General features: G+C 44.7%; 1 protein-coding gene across 2 annotated transcripts in view; it reads left to right on the top strand.

Annotated features, from left to right (window-relative positions):
- The window catches only part of LOC132406679 (RNA-binding Raly-like protein), a 1147695-nt gene that overhangs the window by 999927 nt on the left and 122794 nt on the right, over positions 1-24974 (top strand). The window lies entirely within an intron of this gene.

Below are 24974 nucleotides of genomic sequence, written 5' to 3'. Positions count from 1 at the left end.
TAACCAGATTCTGAGAACTCGTTCCTCAACTGTACTTCATTTAATTTTTTGTTACTGAGATACAGTGCAGAATCGGCCTCTCCAGCCCTTCGACCTGCACCATTCACCAATCCCTGCTTTAATCCTAGCTTAAACATGGGGCAAAGTCCTTAGTGGAGTGAATGGAACTTGGGTCACTAGTACAGTAAAATGTTGTGCTAACCACTACGCTACTTGTGCATAAGGACAATAGTATGACCTCTGTCACTACACTGTTTGATTTTAGCGAAATACAAATGAATTTAGATGACCACCAACACTACTGGTGGTTGCCAGTCGTATCCGACAATGACAGTGAAACCTGTGGAAAAGCCATTGCACTGGGACTGTTCCACTCTCTCAACTCCAGACGTCTGGGTCCGGCGGTGTGAGAAGCTGGGGTCTTCTTTGGCTGCAGTAGATGATCATGCCTCATCATGCTCTTCAGTCTCCACATAGTTTGGCAGAATTGCCTTCCTGGCTGTTGGATCTCACCGTAGATCCCATCCACCTAGTCTACCAGCTCTGACTTCACCTGCTAGGACAGCTCCCTATCTCACCGGGGTGTGGGACCCACTGACTGCCCTCACCTGGTTTAGCCCGCCTGTGGATGGGGTGTACTGGGGTGTGGCCGCTGTCACATTCCTAGAGCTACTTGGAGCCACAGGTGAGAACTAAATATCCATTGAGGACCAAAGGTAACATTCGAGATGATTGTTGATACCTTCAAATTACTCGTAGTTCAAAGTTCAAAGAAAATTTTATTATCAAAGTACATATTTATCACCATATACAACCCTGAGATTCATTTTCTTCTGGTTTTCAGCAAGTTCCTAACTTGCTGAAGTGGTGATCATCACTCCCGGCCATTCCCGACATTTCGAAATCTGAACGCTTGAAACAGTTCAGAATTGTGTTACTGCTTATTCCTCACCAACTATCAGTAACAAAAGTCACTTTGTGAACACAAGTACATGTAACTGATGCTATTTAAAAACTGTTCACTAAGCACAGTGTGGTGTCTAACAGGCGCATGACATGCATATGACTGACGCTAGTTTAGAAACAGTTCAGCAACAGTCTCCTGTTCCAATTAAGCAGCATAGTCTCCAGTAAATGAAGGAGCTCCTGACTATTTTCTCAATTTGTTTTTGTTCTTTAAGAGTTGTCCTAAATAAGTGGCTGCCCTGATTAACCACTGGCCCTATTAACCATATTAACTGCTTAAGAATAATATATTAAAAAATTAAACAGGTAGAGTTCCTGATCCTCCTCTCTCATGTTAGTAATGTGAAGAGGACATGTCTTGGGTGCTGCAGGTTCCTACTGCCACTTAGTGAGGCATCACTTTTGCAGATGTCCTCAATGACCATTTACCTTATCAGTGCCTCTCTTGACTTTCTAACCCTCCATACGATCATTCCTCAATCTTCCATGCTTCCAGAGAAGAGTCCCAGACCCCAGTCTCTCCAACTTAATGACATCCTTCCTACAGCTGTGCAAGCAGAACTGCACACATTTGTGTTGTGTAAGTAGAATGAAAAAGGATCCATTGCTTTGGTAATTAGAATGTTTTACTCAAATTAAAGTTGCACATCTACTGTTTGAAGTGATGATGGGACAAAGAGAGTACTGTGTTCACTGTTCTTGAGTTTTTGCACATTTAGATGGAAATAGTTCTGAAATACGACTAATATTATGGAAGGCGAGGGACATCTGAGAATGATGAATTATTTACTGTTTAGACTGACCAATGGGCTTGCCTCCAGAAGGTACAAGTATTTCTTTGCAGTGTTGATCTAGCGTGTTATTTATTTGAAACTTTCCAAAACCGAGGAAATGTGCTCTTAATGCTCCATGTTTGTCATGGTTCAGAATCTGAATCAGGTTTATTATCACGGGCATATATTGTGAACTTTATTGTTTTGCGGCAGCAGTGCAAGACATAATTATTATAAGTAACAAATGTAAATAAGTATTGAAAAACAGGAATTACAGGAAGTTCATGGACTTCCAAGGGTTCATGCACCGTTCAGAAATCTTATGGCAGAGGGGAAGATGTTGTTCCTAAAACATCCTCAGGCTCCTGTACCTCCTCTCCGATGCTAGGAATGAGCAGAGGGTAAAGTCCTTGATGCTGGGTGGTGCCTTCTTGAGGCACTCACGGGGAGGGCTGTACCTGTGGTATGGCTGGTTGAGTCTGCAATCCTCGGCAGCCCCTTATGATCCTGTGCATTAGAAGCTCTATACCAGGCAGAATGGAGTCCACTATTCTGTACAACTAGAGTCTTTTCTGACATGTCAAATCACCTTTGTATGTGGCCTATCAGCGTCGTCAACAGAGCTTTACCAAGAGGGATTTCTCACAGGTCAGCAGCGGTTATTTATAAAGGGAACTTTGAGGGCATTTGTCCATTGGACGCGACCTATCAGCAGCGTCAACAGACCTCTACGAACTAAATAAAAGTACAGAAGGGATAAGTGGAGTGGCCATTGTTGGAAGTAGGCCAGTGGCGAGAGGAGAAGAGACAGACGTTGGCTCAAAAGTGGCTTCGTCTTGGTGGAAGTGTCGGCTCTGTGTAAAGAGTCAAGTTTCCTTTCTAGTTTTTTTTTCCTCTCTTACTGTACCATTTAAGTGGCAGTGGTGTGCTCTTCGTGCCGGATGTTGGAGAACTGGAAGACCCGGAGTCTGCGTGAATTACATCTGACTGCAGCTCCTTGAAGACGGTGTTAGGGATCTGGAGCAGCAACTGGATGACCTTCAGCTTGTACGGGAGAGCGGGGATATAATCGATCAAAGTTACAGGGAGGTAGTCACCCCGAAGCTGCAGAAGGCCAGTAACAGGGTGACTGTCAGGAGAAATGGAAATGGGCAGTTAGGGCAGAGCCCTCCTGCGGCCATTCCCCCCAAAATCAAGTATACCGCTTTGGATACTTTGTGGGGGATGACCTCCCGGGAGAATGCCACGGTGACTGGGTTACAGCCACTGAGCATGCGTCAGTGGTGCAGAGGGGAAAGCGAGAAAATAAGGGAGCAGTAGTGATAGGGGATGTGATAGTGAGGGGAACAGACAGGAGATTCTTTGGACATGAACGGGACACCGAGGTCAGGGTCAGGGATGTTACTGATCGTGTCCACAACATTTTGGAGAGGGAGGGGGAGCAGCCAGCTATCTTGGTACATGTTGGTACCAATGACATAGGAAGGAAAAGCAATGAGATCCTGAAAAGAGAATTTAGAGAGCTAGGTAGAAAGCTGAGAAGCAGGATCTCCCGGGTAGTAATTTCCGGATTGCTGCCTGTGCCACATGCCAGTGAGGGTAGAAACAGGGTGATTTGGCAGATAAATGCGTGGCTGAGAAGCTGGTGCAGGGGGCAGGGCACCAGGTTCTTGGATTATTGGGATCCCTTCTGGGGGAGCTATGACCTGTTCAAAAGTGACATATTGCACCTGAACCCGAGGGGGGCCAATATTCTCGTGGGCAGGTTTGTTAGAGCTGTTGGGGAAGGTTTAAACTAAATTGGTAGGGGGGTGGGAACCAGAGAGATGGGAAGGATGGATGGTAAAAAAGTGAAGATAGCGTGCAGTCAGATTGTCAGGAAGGGAAGGCAGGTGATGGGAGATAGTTGCAGCCAAAAGACCACTAAAAAATGAGGCGGGAGAAATAATAACGGGGGACAAGGAGATGGCTGCTGAACTAAATGTGTGTTTGGTGTCAGTCTTCACTGTAGAAGACACGAGCAGTGTGCCTGATGTTGTAGTGTGTGAAGGAAGAAAAGTGGGTTCAGTTACTGTTACAATGGAGAAGGTGCTCAAAAAGCTGAAAGACCTAAAGGTACATAAATCACCCAGACCAGATGAACTTCCCTAGGGTTCTGAAGAGGTAGCGTTAGGGATTGTGGTGACATTAGAAATGATCTTTCAAAAATCACTGTGCTCTGGCAAGGTGCCAGAGGACTGGAAAATTGCAAATGTCACTCCATTCTTTGAGAAAGGAGGAAGGCAGCAGAAAGGAAATTATAGACCAGTTAGCCTGACCTCAGAGGCTGGGAAGATGCGAGAGTCAATTGTTAAGGATGAATTGATGGAGTACTTAGTGAGACAGGACCGGACAAGATGAGACCACCATAACTGATAGAGAATGGGAATGTCAAGAGAAGGAAAATAATCAGATTTGTATAGATATGATCAATGGGTGTTCTGTGGCCAGCACAGACCCGGAGGCCATCTATAACAACAAATAGCTTTTTTCATGAGCATATCCCAGTCTACTTCATGAGAACATGAGGAAAATTCGGACCCAGTCCACAATGTTAGATGATTAAATGAGTTTCAAGCAAGATCTAAAGGAAGTGAAGCAGAGGATGTTTCTGTTGGAAATTTCAAAGACCAGAATCCATGACGTTCAAGGGATGGAGTGGAGCGAGGGAGTGCAGAGAATCAGAGCTCAGGTTTGGAGATTGATCGGCATTGGGAAACCTGAGGAACTAAGCACAAGTTTTAAAAATGTGCCAAACTTGTTATTGTGGGAGACAACACTATTGTGATTCAGTGTTACAGTCAAGCAACTCTGGGAGAGGAAAGGGACTGTCTAGTTTTGATAACCTGCAATCAATTGTAAAGGATTACTCCAGCTAAATCTGAAGGGGATCTTAGCCATGAGCTCTCAGTGCCTAAAGAGGAGCAAACCATGGGTGCTCCGTCCAGGACTACAGAGGAGCAAAGCATGGGTGCTCCATCCAGGATTACAGAGGAGCAAAGCATGGGTGCTCCGTCCAGGATTACAGAGGAGCAAAGCACGGGTGCTCCATCCAGGATTACAGAGGAGCAAAGCACGGGTGCTCCATCCAAGACTACAGAGGAGCAAAGCACGGGTGCTCTGTCCAGGATTACAGAGGAGCAAAGCATGGGTGCTCCGTCCAGGATTACAGAGGAGCAAAGCACGGGTGCTCCGTCCAGGATTACAGAGGAGCAAACCATGGGTGCTCCGTCCAGGATTACAGAGGAGCAAAGCACGGGTGCTCCGTCCAGGAGTACAAAGCACGGGTGCTCCGTCCAGGATTACAGAGGAGCAAAGCACGGGTGCTCCGTCCAGGATTACAGAGGAGCAAAGCACGGGTGCTCCGTCCAGGATTACAGAGGAGCAAAGCACGGGTGCTCCGTCCAGGAGTACAAAGCACGGGTGCTCCGTCCAGGAGTACAAAGCACGGGTGCTCCGTCCAGGATTACAGAGGAGCAAAGCACGGGTGCTCCGTCCAGGAGTACAGAGGAGCAAAGCACGGGTGCTCCGTCCAGGAGTACAGAGGAGCAAAGCACGGGTGCTCCGTCCAGGAGTACAAAGCACGGGTGCTCCGTCCAGGATTACAGAGGAGCAAAGCACGGGTGCTCCGTCCAGGAGTACAGAGGAGCAAAGCACGGGTGCTCCGTCCAGGATTACAGAGGAGCAAAGCACGGGTGCTCCGACCAGGAGTGCAGAGGAGCAAAGCACGGGTGCTCCGTCCAGGAGTACAGAGGAGCAAAGCACGGGTGCTCCGACCAGGAGTGCAGAGGAGCAAAGCACGGGTGCTCCGTCCAGGAGTACAGAGGAGCAAAGCACGGGTGCTCCGTCCAGGAGTACAGAGGAGCAAAGCACGGGTGCTCCGTCCAGGATTACAGAGGAGCAAAGCACGGGTGCTCCATCCAGGATTTCCTTGCATAAGTCATCAGTTCAGCTTGTGTTATCGAAACCTTACAAACCAATTACCAGCTCCTTGTAGAAGAACACAACATGTCATTTCTGCAAATAAGTGTCTTCCTAGTTCCAGAAAAGAACATTTGTATGACAGTCAGGCCTAAAAATATATTAGACCAGAATCTACAATCTGTGGCTTGCAATATATTCAGGGCACTGACTTCTGGAAAATATTTCACCTTCGGGGCATTGAGTTCAAGAACCATAAGCTAATGTTGCAGCTCTGTAAAACCCTGGTTAGACCACAGTTGAATATTTTGTTATCTCTAATGTCCTCTGACTCTTCAACCATGTACTCACCCAAAGTCATTACCACAGCCATATATCCTGCCTGGGAACTTGCCTTTGCCACCAGTTTGTTCCTCATGGCTTCCAGAACCATGTTAGGTCTCTCAGTTTGGATCCACCAAAGATTTCAGATACTCATGTTCGATTGACTGCTTCTCCCTCGACTCCTGCCCCTGAATTCTACGTGCCGACCTTTCTGCTCCATGGAGATACCTGTGCACCCTGTCTCAGTCTCTGCCACAGTCTGGGCCTCTGTCTCCTCTGCCTGCTCCAACATTTCAACCTCTGTCAGATCCACACCTTCATCCACCAGTTCTGCGCCTTCCTCGCATCCAGGAAGGATTGGAAAATTGCTCATCTCCAGACTGCAGATCCTGCCAACTCCCACTCAGACCTCAAATCCATCAGGCACTTCCAGACCGCAGATCCCACTGACTCCATCCCTGGTTCCAACCACCCTGGAAGTCTCTGAATGGGTATACAATTGTCACCAACTCTGGTTCCAACAGCCCAGGGTAGCTCCAGACTGCAGATAAAACTCTGGTTCCAATAAACCCTTTTGTCTTCAGACCTTGAATGACACAGTGTCCAGCTCCAGCTCCAGCCAGGCCTTGGCCACCAGCACCTCCAGGCCATGACCATCCTTGCTGCCACTGGGCCCCTGGGCACCACCTCCCCCATGACCATTCTCCAATCCTAAGCCTTTTAGGCTCCCTTGCCACCTCTAGGATCCTCAGAAACTCCATTTTCCTCCCACCTTAGCTTCACTGAGAATCCAACCCTCCCCTCTCTTCTAACACCACCAACTCCCTTCCTCCCTCTGATCCCTGTTGTGTCTTCACTGTTCCTTCTGGCTTTCTCCTCTCTGAGGCAGAACATCCTGTCTTCAGCAAGGGGCTTACCTTTGTCCCCTTTCTCCCACACCTTTCTGCGCCCACCATGACATAAGCTCTTCTTCCATCACCTTCATCTCTAAGGCCACTTCTTTGTCAATAATTCTACACGCCATACTGATGACCCCTTTTCCTATCTTCAAACCTCCTCCTCTTCCTGGACACACAGCCCAGGCTCTGACCCATTTATGACACCTCCTTCCCCTTTCTTGATCTCTCGGTCTCAATCTCTGGAGATAAATAGTCTACCAATATATTTTATAAGCCTACCAATTCCCATGGCTATCTTGACTCTACCTCTTTCTACCCTATCTCCTGTAAGAATTCCATTAGCTTTTCTCAGTTCCTTTGGTTTTTGTTACAGTCGCACCAACCAAGAATAGTGTAGAAATATAGCAATATAAAACCATAAATAATTAACTAATAATGTTAATCATGTCAAGTGGAAATTAGTCCAGGACCAGCCTATTGGCTCAAGGTGTCTGACACTCCGAGGGAGGAGTTGTAAAGTTTAATGGCCACAGGCAGGAATGACTTCCTATGACGCTCAGTGTTGCATCTCGGTGGAATAAGTCTCTGGCTGAATGTACTCTTGTGCCTAACCAGTACATTATGGAGTGGATGAGAGACATTGTCCAAGATGGCATACAACTTGGACAGCATCTTCTTTTCAGACACCACCATCAGAGACTCCAGTTCCACCCCCACAACATCACTGGCCTTACAAATGAGTTTGTTGATTCTGTTGGTGTCCGTTACCCTCAGCCTTCTGCCCCAGCACACAACAGCAAACATGATAGTACTGGCTGCCACAGACTCATAGAACATCCTTAGCATTGTCTGGCAGATGTTAAAGGACCTCATTCTCCTCAGGAAATAGAGACGGCTCAGACCCTTCTTGTAGACAGCCTCAGTGTTCTTTGACCAGTCCAGTTTATTGTCAATTCGTATCCCCAGGTATCTGTAATCCTCCACCATGTCCACACTGACCCCTTGGATGGAAACAGGGGTCACTGGTGCCTTAGCCCTCCTCAAGTCCACCACCAGCTCCTTAGCCTTTTTCACATTAAGCTGCAGATGATTCTGCTCGCACCATGTGACAAAGTTTGCCACCGTAGCCCTGTACTCAGCCTCATCTCCCTTGCTGATGCATCCAACTATGGCAGAGTCATCAGAAAACTTCTGAAGATGGCAAGACTGTGCAGTAGTTGAAGTCCGAGGTGTAGATGTAGATGCAGTATGAGGAGAGGTTGAGTGAGCTATGGCGTTTCTCTTTGGAATGAAGGAGAATTAGGTGACTTGACAGAGGAGGACAAGGTGACAAGAGACATGGATCAAATAGAGTGCCAGAGACTTTTTCCCAGGGCAGAAATGGTTAATACGAAGGGATATGATTTTAATGTATTTGGAGGCAGGTACATGTAAGAGATACATGAAATGTCCTGCCAGGCATGGGGATCAAGGCAGATATGCCAGGGGCATTTAGGAAACTCTTGGATAGGCACATGGATGATAGACAAATGGAGAGTTATGTGGAAGGAAAAATTTGATCTTAGAGTAGGCGAAAAAATTGGCACAACATCATAGGCTGGAGGGATTTTACTGTGCTGCTATGTGCTGTAACCTTCATAGTCTGAGGATTTGCTGGAGGCAAACTTCAAGTGTTGCCATGCGCTTTGCACAAACGTAACATGCCCATATCATACTCAGCCTAACCTGTACTTCTTCAGAATGTGGGAGGAAAGTGGGGCACCTGGAAGAAACGCACTCAATCACAGGGAAAATGTACAACAGTAGCAGGAATTGAACCTCAATCCCTGATGTTATAAAGCATTCGGCTAACTGCTATGCTACCGAGCCACCCCTATCTGCCAATAGAAGTAGAGCATAAACAGAGTGGTTTTGCAGGTGCTGGAAAGTCAAAGCAACACACACAAAGTGCTGGAGGAACTCAGTATGTCAGGCAGCATCTATGGAGAGGAATACACTGTTGAAGAATGTTGTAGATGTTTCTGCTTCTTCAGAGGATAATAGAACCAACTCAATTTTTTTTTGAAAACTTTTAGGAGAAAAAAATATTTAAAAACTAAAACATTAAAGAAAACTAAAACACTGAACAGTTAAAAAGAAATCTAAATGTGTACTGCACACAGCAGACACAGAATGCTGGAGGAACTCATGAGGCCAAACAGCACCTATGGAAAAGAGTAAACAGTTGAAGTTTCGGGCCAAAGCTGCCTCCTGTGAGTATTAGCTCGCACAGAAACCACTGGAGAAGTCCTTGTTCAAGGCACACTTCAGTACAGGTTTTCACTGCCCAGAAGGCAGCTGCCAGTCTGGTTTCTGTGTGGAAACGGCTGGCAAGTACGCTGACAGCAGCTCTGGGACTTCCACGTTTGTGCCAATAGAGAAAGTTTGGCTCCATGTGTCTCTTGTATCTCAATTCAAATTCACATCAGTGCCAAATTTCTTGGAACATCAATAAATTATTCTGCTGATTCTTGGTTCAGGAAACTAGAGGGGTCAAAGTTCTCACATATTCAGGTCAGTAATCTGCTCCTTGATGACCCTAGATGGTTACGGTTGACTGCGCAACAACACACAAGATGCTGGAGTAAGTCAGAAAGTCAGGCAGCATCTACAGATGGTAATGATGTTTTGGGCTGAGACTCCCATAGAACTGGAAGGGAAGGTGGGGGACGCAGAGTGAAGGGAAGAAGACAGGCTGGCAGGTAATAGGTGAACACAGGGGAGGGGGAGGGGGGATGAAGTGAGAAGATGGGAAATGATAGGTGGAAATAGTAAAGGGCTGAAGAAGAAGGAATCTGATAGGAGAGAGGGGACCATTGAAGAACGGGAAGAAGGAAGGGCGCCAGAGGGAGGGTAATGGGCAGGGGATGAGCAGTCATGGTAAACTGCTGACTGCTCTCTCTGTCTGTCTGTCTCCCTCTCTCTTTCTTTCTTTCCCTCTTTTGCCAGTGGCCCCTCCTATTCTGCATTACCTTTGCTCATTCTCCCAGTCACATTGTACTCCTGGCATTTCTAGATTTCAGCAGCTTTAAAGAACTTAACGAAACCTTGGAAAGTCACAGCAATCAAACCCAAGCAAAATTAGCTAGCAACAAAGCCTGCCTTGTAAATAGGCACTGGCAAGGGGCTCTGTTAGCGTAGTGGGGTAGAGATAAGAAGAAGTATTTGATTACTATCTCTATACTGGCAGTGTGTTGACAACAAATCAGACATTTTCAAACCCGGCAAACCCTGGCGCTGAAGTCCGACCTTAGGGGCCTGATGTCTGTGAGTCTGAGAATTCAGGGAGATGGACTGGAGGCCCAAAGGTGGCCCGTCCTGTCTGTGTGTATGAGTGAATGGATTGTGGGGGGGGGGGGTGATGGGAAAGGGGCTTCATTCGTTCCGTTGTTATGTGGAACATTGCGGGGCTACTATTTTAGCACTGAGATGTGTGCCCATACTTGTGGGCAACCCCCTGCACATCCTTGTCTATGCTGGTTGTATAACCAAGCATGTTTGGATGTACATGTGATAAATTAATCTGAGCGTAAAAATAAATCTGAACTCTCCAAACCCCTGACATTCATTAACTGATGCTCTGTCACGCCCACTGCAATACATGCCCAGTCTGATTCATCCCACATTTATCCAACGCTATTCTGGCACTGAATGTTACCTTTAGAGGTGGAATACAGTGACATATCAGAATCTTGCAACCAGTAATTCCACTGTTTTCTTTCCCTCTGGTAAATGAGTTCAAAGTGTTACTTGAGCATCTTTGAGTGCATCAAATATATAAGCAGTCAAGTCAGGGAGAAGATCGTGTCACTTACACAAGTACAATGGAAAGCTTCTTGCAGCAGCATCAAAGGCATGCAGGTACAGACAACGTACAGAACATACACTACACACACGAGGGTGATTGAAAAATTCGTGGCCTAAGGAAGAAGGAGTCAATCTTAGAAAACCTAGCACATATATTTTTCAACATAGAAACATTAAAAATAGGCGCAGGAGTAGGCCATTCAGCCCTTCGAGCCTGCACCGCCCTTCAGTATGATCATGGCTGATCATCCAACTCAGAACCCTGTACCTACTTTCTCTCCATACCCCCTGATCCCTTTAGTCACAAGGGCCATATCCAACATATAGTCCCCTCCTACGTTTATACACTTAGTCCAGCGGTCATGAAACATACGGATCCCTTCTTTGTAGAAGTTGGCGTCTTGGACCTCCAGAAGTGGTCCACAGATGGGGTGATTGATAAGTTTGTGGCCAGCGGTAGAAGGAGATGAGTTATACAGCTCTCGTTACGTACACAGCCAGGTCAACTCTTTGAGTGATTATGCAGCAAGTTTGAAGTTAATAACTCATCTCCTTCTACCTTAGTTCAAGGATCTCAGCCAAATATGTTAGCCCGCAAACACGAGGAAATCTGCAGATGCTGGAAATTCAAGCAACCCACACAAAATGCTGGTGGAACGCAGCAGGCCAGGCTGCATCTTTAGGAAGAAGCGCTGTCGACATTTTGGGACGAAGGGTCTCTCCAATGTGTTAACCGTTTATTTTCCTCTGTAGATGCTGCCTGACCTGCTGACTTTATTTAGAGATACAGCACAGTAACAGGACCTTCCAGCCCAATTTACACCCATGTGAGCAACTAACCTAAAGACATATGTCTTTGGAATGTGGGAGGAAACCAGCCAGAGGAGACCCATGGATTCACAGGGAGAACGTGGACTTGAACCCTGGTCACTGGCACTGTCATAGTGTTACGCTAACCACTGCACTTCCATGGTGCCTGCAGAATTTCGTGTGGGCTGTAAATTATATATAACTTAAATCAGATGGTAAAGAAGATAAAAGACCATGCAAAACAAGATGTTAGTGTAAGCAAAAGAAAACAATTATAGACAAGTCCAAGGTAGTGTAAGGAATGGTCTGTAGAGTTTCAATGCTGAGGTAGGGTTACAGTTGTGCAGGTCAGTTCAACAACCTAATGCTTATAGGAAAGTAGCTGTTCCTGAACCTGCTGATGTGGGACTTGAGGCTTTTGCACCTCCTGCCTTATGGTAGCTGTGAAAAGAGGGCATGATTCGGAGGGTGATGATCTCTGATGATACATGTTGTCTTTTTGAGGCAAGGGCTCCTGTCGATGCTGTCAGTGGTCTCCGTGGTGCCTCTGATGGACCCAGCTGAGTCCACTATACTCTGCAGCCTCTTGATTTGCTGTACCAGACCATGATGCAACTGTGTAGAAGGTTTTAGAATATTTGGTGACATGTCAAATATCTTTAAGTTGTAAAGCAAGAAGAGGAGCTAGCACACTTCTGTGTTTGCATCTATGTGCACTGTGCAGGATAGATCATTGGAGTCGATAATGTCCAGGAATTTGAAGCTGCTTACTCTCCACTCCTCAGACTACCCCCTCTCCCAATAAGAACTGGTACATAGCTTCTTGGCTTCCCTTTCTGAAGACAACAATTAGCTTCTTGGTCTTGTTGAGCCGCGGCATGAGGTTGTTATTGAGATACTGTTCAACTAAACGTTCTATCTCACTCCTGTATGCTGGTTCATCACTACCTGTGATCTAGCCAACAACAGTGGTGTCATTAGTGAATTTGTATGTGGTATCAAAGCTGTGCTGAGCCATGCAAGAATGCGGTTTATCATTTGATCTACCTATGCCATGTCTGGTTTATACTCTCCTCAAGCTTTTCCTCAGCTAATTATATCACCATAGCCCTCTACTCACATGCTTAACTTACAGAGAAACATAGAAAACCTACAGCACAATACAGGCCCTTCAGCCCACAAAGCTGTACTGAACATGTTCCTACCTTAGAAATATCTAGGCTTACCTATAGCCTTTATTTTTCTAAGCTCCATGTACCTATCCAAAAGTCTCTTAAAAGACCCTATCGTATCCACCTCCACCACCGTTGCCGGCAGCCCATTCCACGCACTCACCACTCTCTGAGGAAAAACTTACGACTGACATCTCCTCTGTACCTACTCCCCAGCACCTTAAACCTGTGTCCTCTTGTGGCAACCTTTTCAGCCCTGGGAAAAAGCCGCTGATTATCCACACGATCAATGCCTCTGATCATCTTATACACCTCTATCAGGTCACCTCTCATCCTCCATTGCTCCAAGGAGAAAAGACCGAGTTCAGTCAACCTATTCTCATAAGGCATGCTCCCCAATCCAGGCAACATCTTTGTAAATCTCCTCTGCACCCTTTCTATGGCTTCCACATCCTTCCTGTAGTGAGGTGACCTTCCCGAAAATTATCTTTCTCAGCTTGTGGTAGTGAAGTCCATCGTTCCATCAGCTTTTGTATGAAGCAGTTTCTTTGTAAGCGTCTTTCGTTGTGGGCCTTTAGTTGAAAAAACAGTTTATGTGGGAGATCTCATTTTAAAGCCCTGAATAACGTGCTGAAGGGACCCAAAAGTTTAATAGCTGCATGGTTACATAGAAACATAGAAAAACTTCAGCACAATGTAGGTCCTTCGACCCACAACGGTGTGCCAAACATGTCCTTACCTTAGAAATTACTAGGCTTACCTATAGCCCTCTATTTTTCTAAGCTCCATATACCTATCTAAAAGTCGCTTAAAAGACCCTATCGTATCTGCCTCCACCTACACGGTTCTTGTAAATCTACTTGGATCTTCAACATCCTCATTATAGTCTGGTGACCAGAATGCCCCATTCTTCCCTAACACAAGTTAAAAGATTCAAAGTACATTTATTGTCAGAGTGTGTACACAGTATACAACCCTGAGATTCGTCTTCCCACAGACAGCCACAATACAAAGCAAACCATCAAACCCCACCCCCATGTGCAAAAACAAAGTTGCACAAATGGCAACAAAAAAACAGCAAAAAATGAAGAATATAAAATACTGAATTGAAAGAGTCTGGTCATATTCAGTTCAGCTCAATGTACGCTATTTACTGGGTACGAAGCTGATTGGGTGGTAAGAAGCACTGGCCTAAATTAGCCACAGGGTAATGCTGCAGCTATATAAAATCCTGATTTGGCCACACTTGGAATATTGTATTCATTTCAGGTCACCTCATTATAGGAAAAATGTGGACGCTTTAGAGAAGAAATTTACCAAGATTAGAGGGCACGTCTGATGAGGGATGTTTGAGTGAGTTTGGCCTCTTCTCTTTGGAGTGAGTGAGGATGAGAGGCAACTTGACAGAGTGTGAAATGATAAGAGGTATGAATCGAGTGGGCAGCCAGAGATTTCCTCCTGGCAGAAATAGCTAATATAATGGGGCATAATTTTAAGGTGATTGAAGGAGAGGTTCGGGACATGTCAGAGATAAGTTTTTTATACAGTATTGGGTGCATGGAATTTGCTTTTAGGGGTGGTTGTAGAGGCAGATTCATTTAGGACATTTAAGAACTTCTTAGATAGACGTGTGGATGACAGAAAAATGGAGAGCTATGTAAGAAGGAAGCATTATATTGATATTATAGGTTATAATATAGGGCATAGGTACAAAATTAAGGGAGGGAAGTTTAGGGGAGACATCAGGGGTAAGTTTTTTACACAGAGGGTTGTGAGTGTCTGGAATGACTTGCCAGGGAAGGTGGTGGAGGCTAAAATATTAGAGGTATTCTAAGAGCCTCTTGGACAAGCACATGGATGAAAGAAAAATGGAGGGTTATGGGGTAGTGTGGGTTTAGTACTTTTTTTTAAAGGATTATGTGGGTCGGCATAACATGGAGGGCTGAAAGGCCTGTACTGTGCCGTAGTTCTATAAGGTCAGCGCATTTTTTGGGCCAAAGGGTGTGCACTGTGCTGACTGTTCTATGTTCTATGCAAACACAGCTGATGTGCAATGTCATTCTGCAGCCCTTTATAACCTACTGAAGGTCACAAAAGGTTCAGCCCCTGTATGGTTTTTGTAAATCTGTCTTGTACTTTCTATTTTATAACTTCTCCACTGCAGTTACATCCTCCTTATAACATGGTGACTAGAATGCCACACGCTTCTCCAAAGGTGGTCCCAAGAAATTTTTGATACAAGCTGAGAGTGTTGACTTTGCAGATGACTCTGTCACCCTGTGTCATCTCTCACGGATCAGTGCACTCGTTCTCACTCTGCAAATTACCTGCCTGTTCCCACTGAGCATTGGTAAACATTATTACAGCCTTTGAACCCAGAAAGAACAAAAGAAAGTAATTAGGTTTCATCTGGAGCATTAGATTCAGCTCTCATTGCCGCATTGTACAAAGGATATGGAGTGGGTGATGAAGAAGCCGCCTGGATTACAGGACAAGTGTTATGAGAAGAGGTTGGGAATGGCAGAGACTGAGGGGAGACCTGGTAGAAGATTCTAGAATTATGAGAAATAGATAGACAGGCAGTATTTTTTCCAGGGTTGAAATCTCCAATAGTAGAGGGCATGGGTGTAACATGAGGGGAGTAAGTTTAAGATGTGCAGGGCAGTTTTTTTTTGCACAGAGTGGTGGTTGCCTGGGGTGGTAGTGGAGGCAAACCTGAACAAATAGGGCTTTCTAGAAACTCTTAGATAGTCACATGAATGTGAATGAACTGGAAGGATAGGAATACTGTGTAGGCAGAAAGTACTGGGCATTTGATTACTAATTTCACTAGTTCAGCACAAGTTCCTGCCCACTACTGTTCCATGTTCGATGCCCTCTTTGCTGAAAGTCCAACTGTGCATTCTGCTCTCTAATTCCATCAGATGTATGTTTTACCATTACGTGCCCAGTCCAGACAATCTTTAAACAAAGTTAGGGCAGTTTTGTTACTGAGCCACTTGTCTTAAATTTTACAACTTCACATTGCCAGCAACTCACAGTGATCATTTATTTAACTGACAAAATGCATTAGAATTTTGTAGAAGCTTGTGGGATTTGGTGTCGGTAAATACGAGTGCTGCATTCGTAATTACACAGAGGGACCTTATTCAATTACTTTCCATCAGAAGCAATTACACTGAGGAAGCCCTTAATTGTTTAGAACGCAAAGACCTAATAATGCATTGAATTAACTTGAACCTTCCCTAACTGAGGAAGATTATTTTTGTTTAAGTGTATTATAAGCCAGTTAGCCTGACTGCAATGGTTGGGAAGGTGTTGGAGTCCATTACTAAAGATGAGGTTTGGGGGTAATTGGAGGTTCGTGGTAACAAAGGCTGAAGTCAGCATGGTTTCCTAAAGGGGAAACCATGCCTAACAAATCTATTGGAAATCTTTGATGAAATAACAAGCTCGACAGAAAAAGGTGAGGTGGTGGATGCTGCGTACTTGGATATTCATAAAGCCATTGACAAGGTGCCACACGTGAGGCTGCTTAACAAGATGAGACCGCATGGTGTTACAGGAAAGATACTAGCAGGGATAGGAGATTGGCTGACTGGCAGGAGGGCCTACTCTGGCTGGCTGCTTGTGACTAGTGATGTTCACCGGGGTTGGTATTTGACACTTCTTTTCATGTTGTTTATTAACGATTTGGATGACAGAAAAAGGTGCAAAGCAATGTAGAAGTCCTTGTGGAGGGTTCCCTAAAGGTTAACTTGTAGTTTGAGTTAGTGGTAAGGAAGGCAAATGCAATGTTAGCATTCATTTCGAGAGGACTAGAATATAAGAGCAAGGGAGGTACGTTGAGGCATTATAAGACAATTGTCAAATTACACCGTATAATATGAACTGTTTTGGGCCCCTTATCTAAGAAAAAATGTGCCCACATTTGAGTGTGTCCAGCGGAGGTTCACAAGAATGATTCTGGAAATCAAAGGGTTAATGTATGAGGTGCATTTGATGGCTCTGTGGCTGTATGAGTTCAGAAGAATGAAGGGCGATCTTATTGAAACGTAATGAATATTGAAGGGCCTAAACTGAGTGGATGTGGCGAGCATGTTTCCTACAGTGGGTGAGTCTAGGACCAGAGGGCATAGCCTCAGAATAGAGGGATGTTCATTTAGAACAGAGATGAGGAGGAATTTCTTTAAGCAGAGGGGTAGTGAATCTGTGGAGCTCATTGCTATGAATGGCTGTGGAGGCCAGGTTATTGAGTCTTTTTAAAACAGAGGTTGATAGTTTCCTGATTGTTCAGAGCATCAAAGGTTACAGTAAGAAGGCAGGAGAATGGGGTTGAGAGGAATAATGAATCAGCCATGATGGAATGGTAGAGCAGACTCGATGGGCTGAGTGGCCTGGTTCTGTTCCTGTGTCTTATGGCATGTCTTTCTGTGCTGCTCTCTCCCCTGATACCTTACTGCTTCTGTGGACGGTTCATGTCGGCCCAAGGTTTCACTGTCCATTCTGTTGCTGCTTGTCTGGAGATGTGTGGTGGTGGATTATGTGTCCTCTGGGTCCTCCTTTCTTACAGTATCCTGGCTACAACTGATTGAAGCTCATTGGGAAGGTACTTAGGAATCCTTACACCAGTCTGGATATTAGTGCAGGAGAACCCCCAGTTCAGCAAGACTGCACAAGGGAGATTTTAATGTATACTCCCTCTAAACAGCAGCTAGAGCATTCTCTAGTTGCAGTAGTGGGAGACAGCCTGGAAGTGCCCGATGTATCGTTTCTGTGGTTTTGCAAACTACATGGAAGTCAGGAACGAGGCTTGGGTAAAGCTGATTCAGAATCAGAATCCGATTTATTATCACTGACATATGTTTTGAAATTTGTTTATTTGCAATAGTGGTACAATGCAATACATAAAAATACTTTACAATAAATAAATAAATTGTGCAGAAGAAAAGACAGGTGGTGTTCATAGACCATTCAGAAATCTTATGACGCAGGAGGAAGAAACTCTTCTTGAAATGTTGACTGTGGGTCTTCATGTCCTTTATGTCCTCCCTGGTGGTAGTAATGAGAAGAGGGCATGTCCTGGATAATGAGGGTCCTTAGCAATAGATTCCAGCCCTTGAGGCATCACCTGTTGAAAAGCCCTCCATGGCCAGGAGGTTTATGACCAGGATGGAACTGACTGTGGCTACAACCCTCCACAGCCTCTGAAATCCTGCATATTGGAGCCACCGTACTGGGCATTGATGCAACCAGTCAAAATGCTTTCCATAATTTGTATGTAGAAATTTGCAATATTTGCAAAAGTTTCAAGATTCCTTGTCAACATAACTAATACCCTGATTCCTGCTCACTCTCACGCTCCCCAGGGTATGGATTCTAACCTGACTGCTGTGGAGAGCTCTGTTTCTGAGTGCCAACTTCCAATAATCTGTTTTACTTTTGCAGAGATACCTTTTACACAAACCGTCCATTGAAGTTCACTTAGGCTCTTGGTGCTATTACACAATTCCATGGCTGTTCACCCAGTGGAATCTTCAGAATTTCTTGACACCCTGCCCATTGAGAATGCCCCAGGGAGGTTTGTCTGCTGGACATGAACTGGTTGCTCCAATGGTGCCACTTCCAGAATACTTCAGAATAAGAATCAGGTTTATTATATGTTATGACGTTTGTTGTTTTGTGACAGCAGTACAGTGCAATACATAAAATGTGCCATAAATTATAATAAGAAACATATAAATTAAGTAAGAGCATAATGAGGTTGTGTTTATAGGTTTATTGTCTGTTCAGAAATCTGATGGCAGAGGGGAAGAAGCTGTTCCTAAAACATTGAATGTGTGTCTTAGGGGTCCTGTGCCTCCTCTCTGATGGTGGTAATGAGAAGAGAGCACGTCCTAGGTGATGGGCTCCTTAACGATGGATGCTGCCTTTCTGAAACATCCCCTTTTGAAGAAGCCCTCGATAGTGCCCATGATGGACTTGAGTGAGATTGCAACCCTGTGCAGCCTTTTCTGATCCTGTGCAGTGGCCCCTCCATACCAGATGGTGATGCAACCCTTCAGAATACTCTCCATGGTACATCTGTACTAACTTGCTAGTCTTTGATCTCCTCAAACTCCTAATTAAATATAACCTCTTATTTTTCAACCTCAAACTCTCTAACTTCTGATAGCTGTTTGCTCTATGTCCATTTTTCTCTTATCTCTCTAGCGATGATCTTCTGGACCACATCATCATATCTCTTTCCTCATGACTCTACCTTCTTCATTTGCCCATGCCCCTGTCACTCCTCCCCCAGCGGTGCTATCTGTCCACCCCACCTCCCTCCAATTCCACACTCCACCTTCTTTTCCCATCAGATTTTACATTCAGCACTTTGTCACCTCCCCCTCACCTCCTCTGCTCACCTGGAGCCACCCTTCCCTCCACCTCTTTATCCTATCTATCTTCTAACTTTCAGTCTGAATGAAAGGACTCAACCTGAAATGTCGACTGTCCCTCTCCCTCCACAGATGCCACCAGATCAAGTTCCTCCAGCACCTTGGTTGTAGTTGCAGATTCCAGTACCTGCACTCTTTCACATTTTGCTAATAGTAACAATAATATCACTGCATTAACAAAGCTGCCCAATTTGTTTCTGCTTCAGATTTCTCCTGTAATCTACCTTGGAGCATTTTATGCCATTAAAGGGAAACTTAAAATCCAGAATTACTTGGAGTGATTGCTGCTCTAAAAGTCTCTTTGTTCTTACTTCAGTCAAGTTAACTTTGGCTGTAAGGATAATACATACTGCTAACTGACAGGCCAATTAACGTGATGGAGAAAATGGAATTGGTACATTGCTGGAGAGAGTACACTCTGAAGCACAGCATTTCCTGACTGTAAGAAAGACATATGCTGGGAGCAGTGAACATAAGATAACCTGACTCTAAAAAAAATCATTATTTCACAGGTCACACTTCCCTGCATATACCCCTCATCTCGAACCATGCTGCAGATTTTCAGCTTGTGTTAACTTGGACTGGTGCCATTCTTGGGAAGATGGATGGCAGAGGTACAAGTTAATTGCATTTTAAAATCAGCCAATCAAAGGTGATTAAAAGAAATTCAAAGAAGATTGGAATAAATTTGGGATCATTGCTATATATTTGCCTTTGATTGAAGGCTCAGTGACAGTTTCTATTATCAGACTCTTGTGCAATAATATCAACTTATGACCCCAGAGTCTACTTCATTATGATCATGCATTTTATCGGCTACCTCCATTGCACTTTCTCAATAGGTAGTGCAGAAGGGAAGGGTTAAGTTGAACTTAGAGTTGGTTAAAAAGTTGGCACAAAATCATGGGCTGATATTGTGTGGTAATGGTCAATGTTCTATTTTCTATGTTCTTTTACATTTTATTCAGTATTGTTATTGTTTTTCTAGCTCATTGCACTGAATATTGATTTGATCTCTATGAACAGTATGCAAGGCAAGCTGTTTCCTGTCTTGGTGCATGTAATGATAATAAAACCAATACCAATATTAGGAAGATCTGCACCAGCTGTACACCATGAATAAAGGATTATACAGATTGTATATAGCTCATGACTTTTAATATATAAATACTTTGTAGATACAGGAAATAAAAATGGTTGGGCACTGTCATTATTTTACAAATTTAGGCCTTTTGGTTTCTTCTTTTTGTCAAATTGGAATTATCTCCTAACTTAATATATCAAAACCCTCCTGAGTTTACAACGCTATTAATAAATTTCTTCTGAACAAAGTTATTGCTAGGAACAGCAGCTTGTCTTCTGCCTAGCTACGTTACACCCTTCTGGACTCTTTAAATATCTTTAAAGATCAACTTTATTTGTCACATGTACATTGAAACTTCAAAAACTACAATGAAATCATTGCCTTAGTCGGTATGTGTTGGGGGCATTCCACAAGTATCGCCTCGTTTCAGTCACCAAAATAGCATGGCAACGGTTTACTGCCCCTAACCTGGGCAACTTTGGAATGTGGGAGGAAACCGGAGCACTCGGAGGAAACCCACGCAGTCGCGGGAAGTACATACAAACTCCTTAAAGACAGCGGAGGAAATTAAACTCCAATCTTACAGCCGCTGCTGTAACTTGTTATGCTGACCGCTGTGTTACTGTGCTGCTTACATTCTCCAGCTACTTCTGCTTGTGGACTGCCGTTTTCTGCTGTAAGCCATCCAGCTGAGAGCTTGATTAAGTTCTTCAGCCAATTAGACAGATTCCCAGAGTCATTGAGCTTTACAGCATAGGAAGAAAACCCCTCAGCCCGCTGAGTTCTTGCCCATTGGTGAGGCACCTTTGTGACCACTGCAGTCCTTCTGGTGCAGCTGGGGAGAGAGTTCCAGGATTTAGACCCAGTGTCAATGGGTCAAGATGGTATGGGGCTTAGAGGGGACCCTGCAGATGATAGTGTTCCTCATAGCCTGCTGCCCATGTCCTTCGCAGAGTCATTGTGCAACAGAGTAGAGAGACAGGCCCTTCATCCATGATGACCAAGTCAATCTAATCTCCTCCTATTTGTCAATATATGGCCGACATCCCCCTGAATCTTTCCTCTCCACGAACCTGAATGCTGGCAGCTCATTCCTTGTATGTACCATCCTCTGTGCAAAAAAGTTGCCCCTCAAATTCCTGTAAAAATGCCTCACCTCTCCCCTTAGATCTGTGCCTCCTAGGTTTTGATTCCCTGGTGGAGTGGGACTGAATGCTCCTGTGCCTCCTGCCCAATGACGGCAGCAAGATGAGAGTACGGCTTGGATGGTCAGGGGCCCTTGATGACAAATGCAGCTTTCTTGGGGCAGCGCTCCTTGTAAATGAGCTAAGTGGTGGCGAGTCTTAGCCTGTAATAGACTGGGCTGTATCTACCACGTTATGTAACCTTTTCTGTACCTGGGCATTGGTGTTTCCACACCAGGATACTTTCCACCGTGAGGTCTGTTAAAGTTTTAAAGGACATGTTGATGATGGGGATTTCTGTTTCCCATCCCGTCCAAGACATGGATGCAGCAGCTCCCTCAGTCCAGATCTCACAAGGCTGGGCTTCCTGGTCAACCCAGAACTCTGACAGAGATTTAGACTCTGAGCCATCTCCAGCTACCAGAGGAGGATTGGAGTATCTGAATGCAAATCGCTCAATCAGCTGAGCACTGCAGGATTATTGACCTCTGCTCCTCTGCTCCATGTTCTGACCAGAAGAACCAGGTCTCCATTAGGGGAGTGGAGGTGGAGAGAGTCTGTGGCTTCAAATCTCTTTGCTTTAACATATTAGATGATCTGTTCCGGAACCAACATATGAATGCCATAACAAAAAAAGGAGTGACAACACCTCTACTTTCTCAGAAGTTTGTGTGGATTCAGCATGTCACTAAAAACTTTGACAAACTTGTATAGGTGCACAGTGGAAAGTCTCCTGATTGGTTGCCTCACAGCCTGGTATGGAAATAACAATGGCCAAGGACATTAAAAGTTTATAGAGAGTGGTGGATACAGTCCAGTCCATCACAGGGAAGGCCTTCCCCCACTGAGCACATTTACATGGAGCATTTCCTCAAAAAAGCAGCATCCCTCATAAAGGGCGACCCCCTCCCCATCCAGGCCATGATCTCATCTTACTACCCACTCCCCATCGAGGCCATGATCACATCTTACTAACCCCTCCCCATCCAGGCCATGCTCTCATCTTACTAACCCCTCCCCATCCAGGCCACACTCTCGTCTTACTACCATCTCCCCATCCAGGCCATGTTCTCTGTTTACTACCACCTCCCCATCCAGGCCACGTTCTCTGTTTACTACCAGCTCCCCATCCAGGCCACGTTCTCTGTTTACTACCACCTCCCCATCCAGGCCATGTTCTCTGTTTACTATCACCTCCCCATCCAGGCCATGATCTCTGTTTACTACCAGCTCCACATCCAGGCCATGCTCTTGTCTTATTACTACTTCCAGGCAAAAAATACAGAAGCTTTAGGAAGCATACCACCAGGTTCAGGAACAGTTAATATTCTAAAATCATCAGACTCTTGAACTGTCATGGATAATTTTATTTACCGCTACCTTGAATGGATTCTCTGACCTACAAATTCTCTTTCAAAAACTCGTAAATCATATTCACAGTATCATTTTTACTTTCATATTTTGTCTGCTTTTTCACATTGGTTGTTTCTGGGTCTTTGTTTTTGTGTAGATTTTTATAAATTCTATCGCATTTCTTTTCTCTTGTAAATGCCTGCATTCTTGTATGAATTTCAAGGTAGTATATGGTGGTATATGCAAACTTTGATAATAAATCTGCTTTGAACTTTGAAAATGAGTGTAAAATGTATGATAAGTACACAAATATTAGGGCAAGAGTGCAGTGAGGTGTTGGCTGACAATGGCTACCCATCCCAGTTCAGTCCACTGAGGTTGTTTCGTAGCACTCCACAAAAGTGCCACAATCAATGTATGGTCAACAGAATCTGTCAGAACAAGGCTCTGGCCTCGTCTGGGGCAGCAGGCTGAGGGTAGCAGACACCAACAGAATCAACATACTCATTCGTAAGGCCAGTGATGTTGTGGGGGTGGAACTGGACTCTCTGACTGTGGTGTCTGAAAAGAGGATGCTGTCCAAGTTGCATGCCATCTTGGACAATGTCTCCCATCCATTCCGTAATGTACTGATTAGGCACAGGAGTACATTCAGCCAGAGACTCATTCCACCGAGATGCAACACTGAGCGTCATAGGAAGTCATTCCTGCCTGTGGCCATCAAACTTTACAACTCCTCCCTCGGAGTGTCAGACACCCTGAGCCAATAGGCTAATTTCCACTTGGCATTATTTACTTATTATTATTTATGGGTTTATATTGCTATATTTCTACACTATTCTTGGTTGGTGCGACTGTAACGAAACCCAATTTCCCTCGGGATCAATAAAGTATGTCTGTCTGTCTGGTCACTGACAGCAGCTCAAAGTGATGAGACGACATGGAGCAGGCAACAGTCCTGTCTGTGTGGTTCAATCTCTCCATATGAATCCCAATCAATACTTGACACTGGCTTCCTTCCTTCCAGTGCTTCGTCAAAAAAAGATTCACACTCCAAGTTGGGGGACTTAATATCGATTCTTTTCTTTTATTTCAATAAAGAACTTTATCAAAAGCATTTTAAAAATTCACAAAACAGTGTATGATCTGTGTTACGATTGTCCAGTCTATAGCTTTCATGTAATCCTGAAGGCATGTGGGTTGGTAGATGAATTGTCTGCTGTAAATTGTACTCAATGTGTAGGCAAGTGGTACAATCTAGTGGGAATAAGGGATCAGTCATTTAATATGAAATGACTCAGAAATGTCTGCTCTCAGAGCGTAGTGAATCTCTGGAATTGTCAACCCTTGGATGTTGTGGAGGCTAGTTTATAAGAACTATCTGAAGTGGGGTTAAATACATTTTTGAAAAATTAGGGATTGAGGGCTGTGGAGAATAGGCATCTATGAGGAGTTGAGGATAGGGGTAGATCGTCGATCACAGAACAGTACAGCATAGGATTCTACCTTCTACCCTCAGCCCTTCAATCAGGACTGGTGTGTAACTCACACAGAAGATACCATCTGCCTGCTATCATGATAGATAAGTTATCTTGGGAGATCATGGTTGACTCCAGTTTTATGGGTTCTGAGGTAGCTGATGTGGCCAGATGAGAAGCACAGACTCTTTCATAGATTGTGTATTTTGGCAGGGAACTGGTGGAGGATGAACAGTGCTAGTGAGAAGGGTCACCTCCCAGCCTCCTACAGTCCAGTTAGTAGTCAGTTTTTACCTTGATCTCTCACAGAGCAAAGCACATCTCCCCGGACAAAGAACAATGTAGGTGTCCTTCAACGGAGCAATTAGGGTCAAGTTAACTTAAAAAATATCGCAGGTCCTACAGAGCATTAGTCCTTGAAGTTGGAAAATACTGTTAGAAATGAACATGGGTCCCTTGACCTTTTAAATGGCGGAATGGAAATTTTAGTTATTCATTTTTCTGGCCGTGGCCCTCACTGGGTGTCCAGCATCCACATAAGCACAGGAAAAAGCCCTTCAGCCCATAGTGACTGCACCGAACACGATGCTGGATTAAACTTATGCATGTACATGATCCATATATACTCACACGTCTGTCTCATATACAATCCCTTGGCAGCCCATTAATCACCCATCATTAA

The sequence above is a fragment of the Hypanus sabinus genome, chromosome 17 (genome assembly GCF_030144855.1).
Source record: "Hypanus sabinus isolate sHypSab1 chromosome 17, sHypSab1.hap1, whole genome shotgun sequence".
NCBI lineage: Eukaryota > Metazoa > Chordata > Chondrichthyes > Myliobatiformes > Dasyatidae > Hypanus > Hypanus sabinus.
Note: the sequence above shows the minus strand (reverse complement) of the source record. Positions and strands in the feature narration are given on the sequence as shown.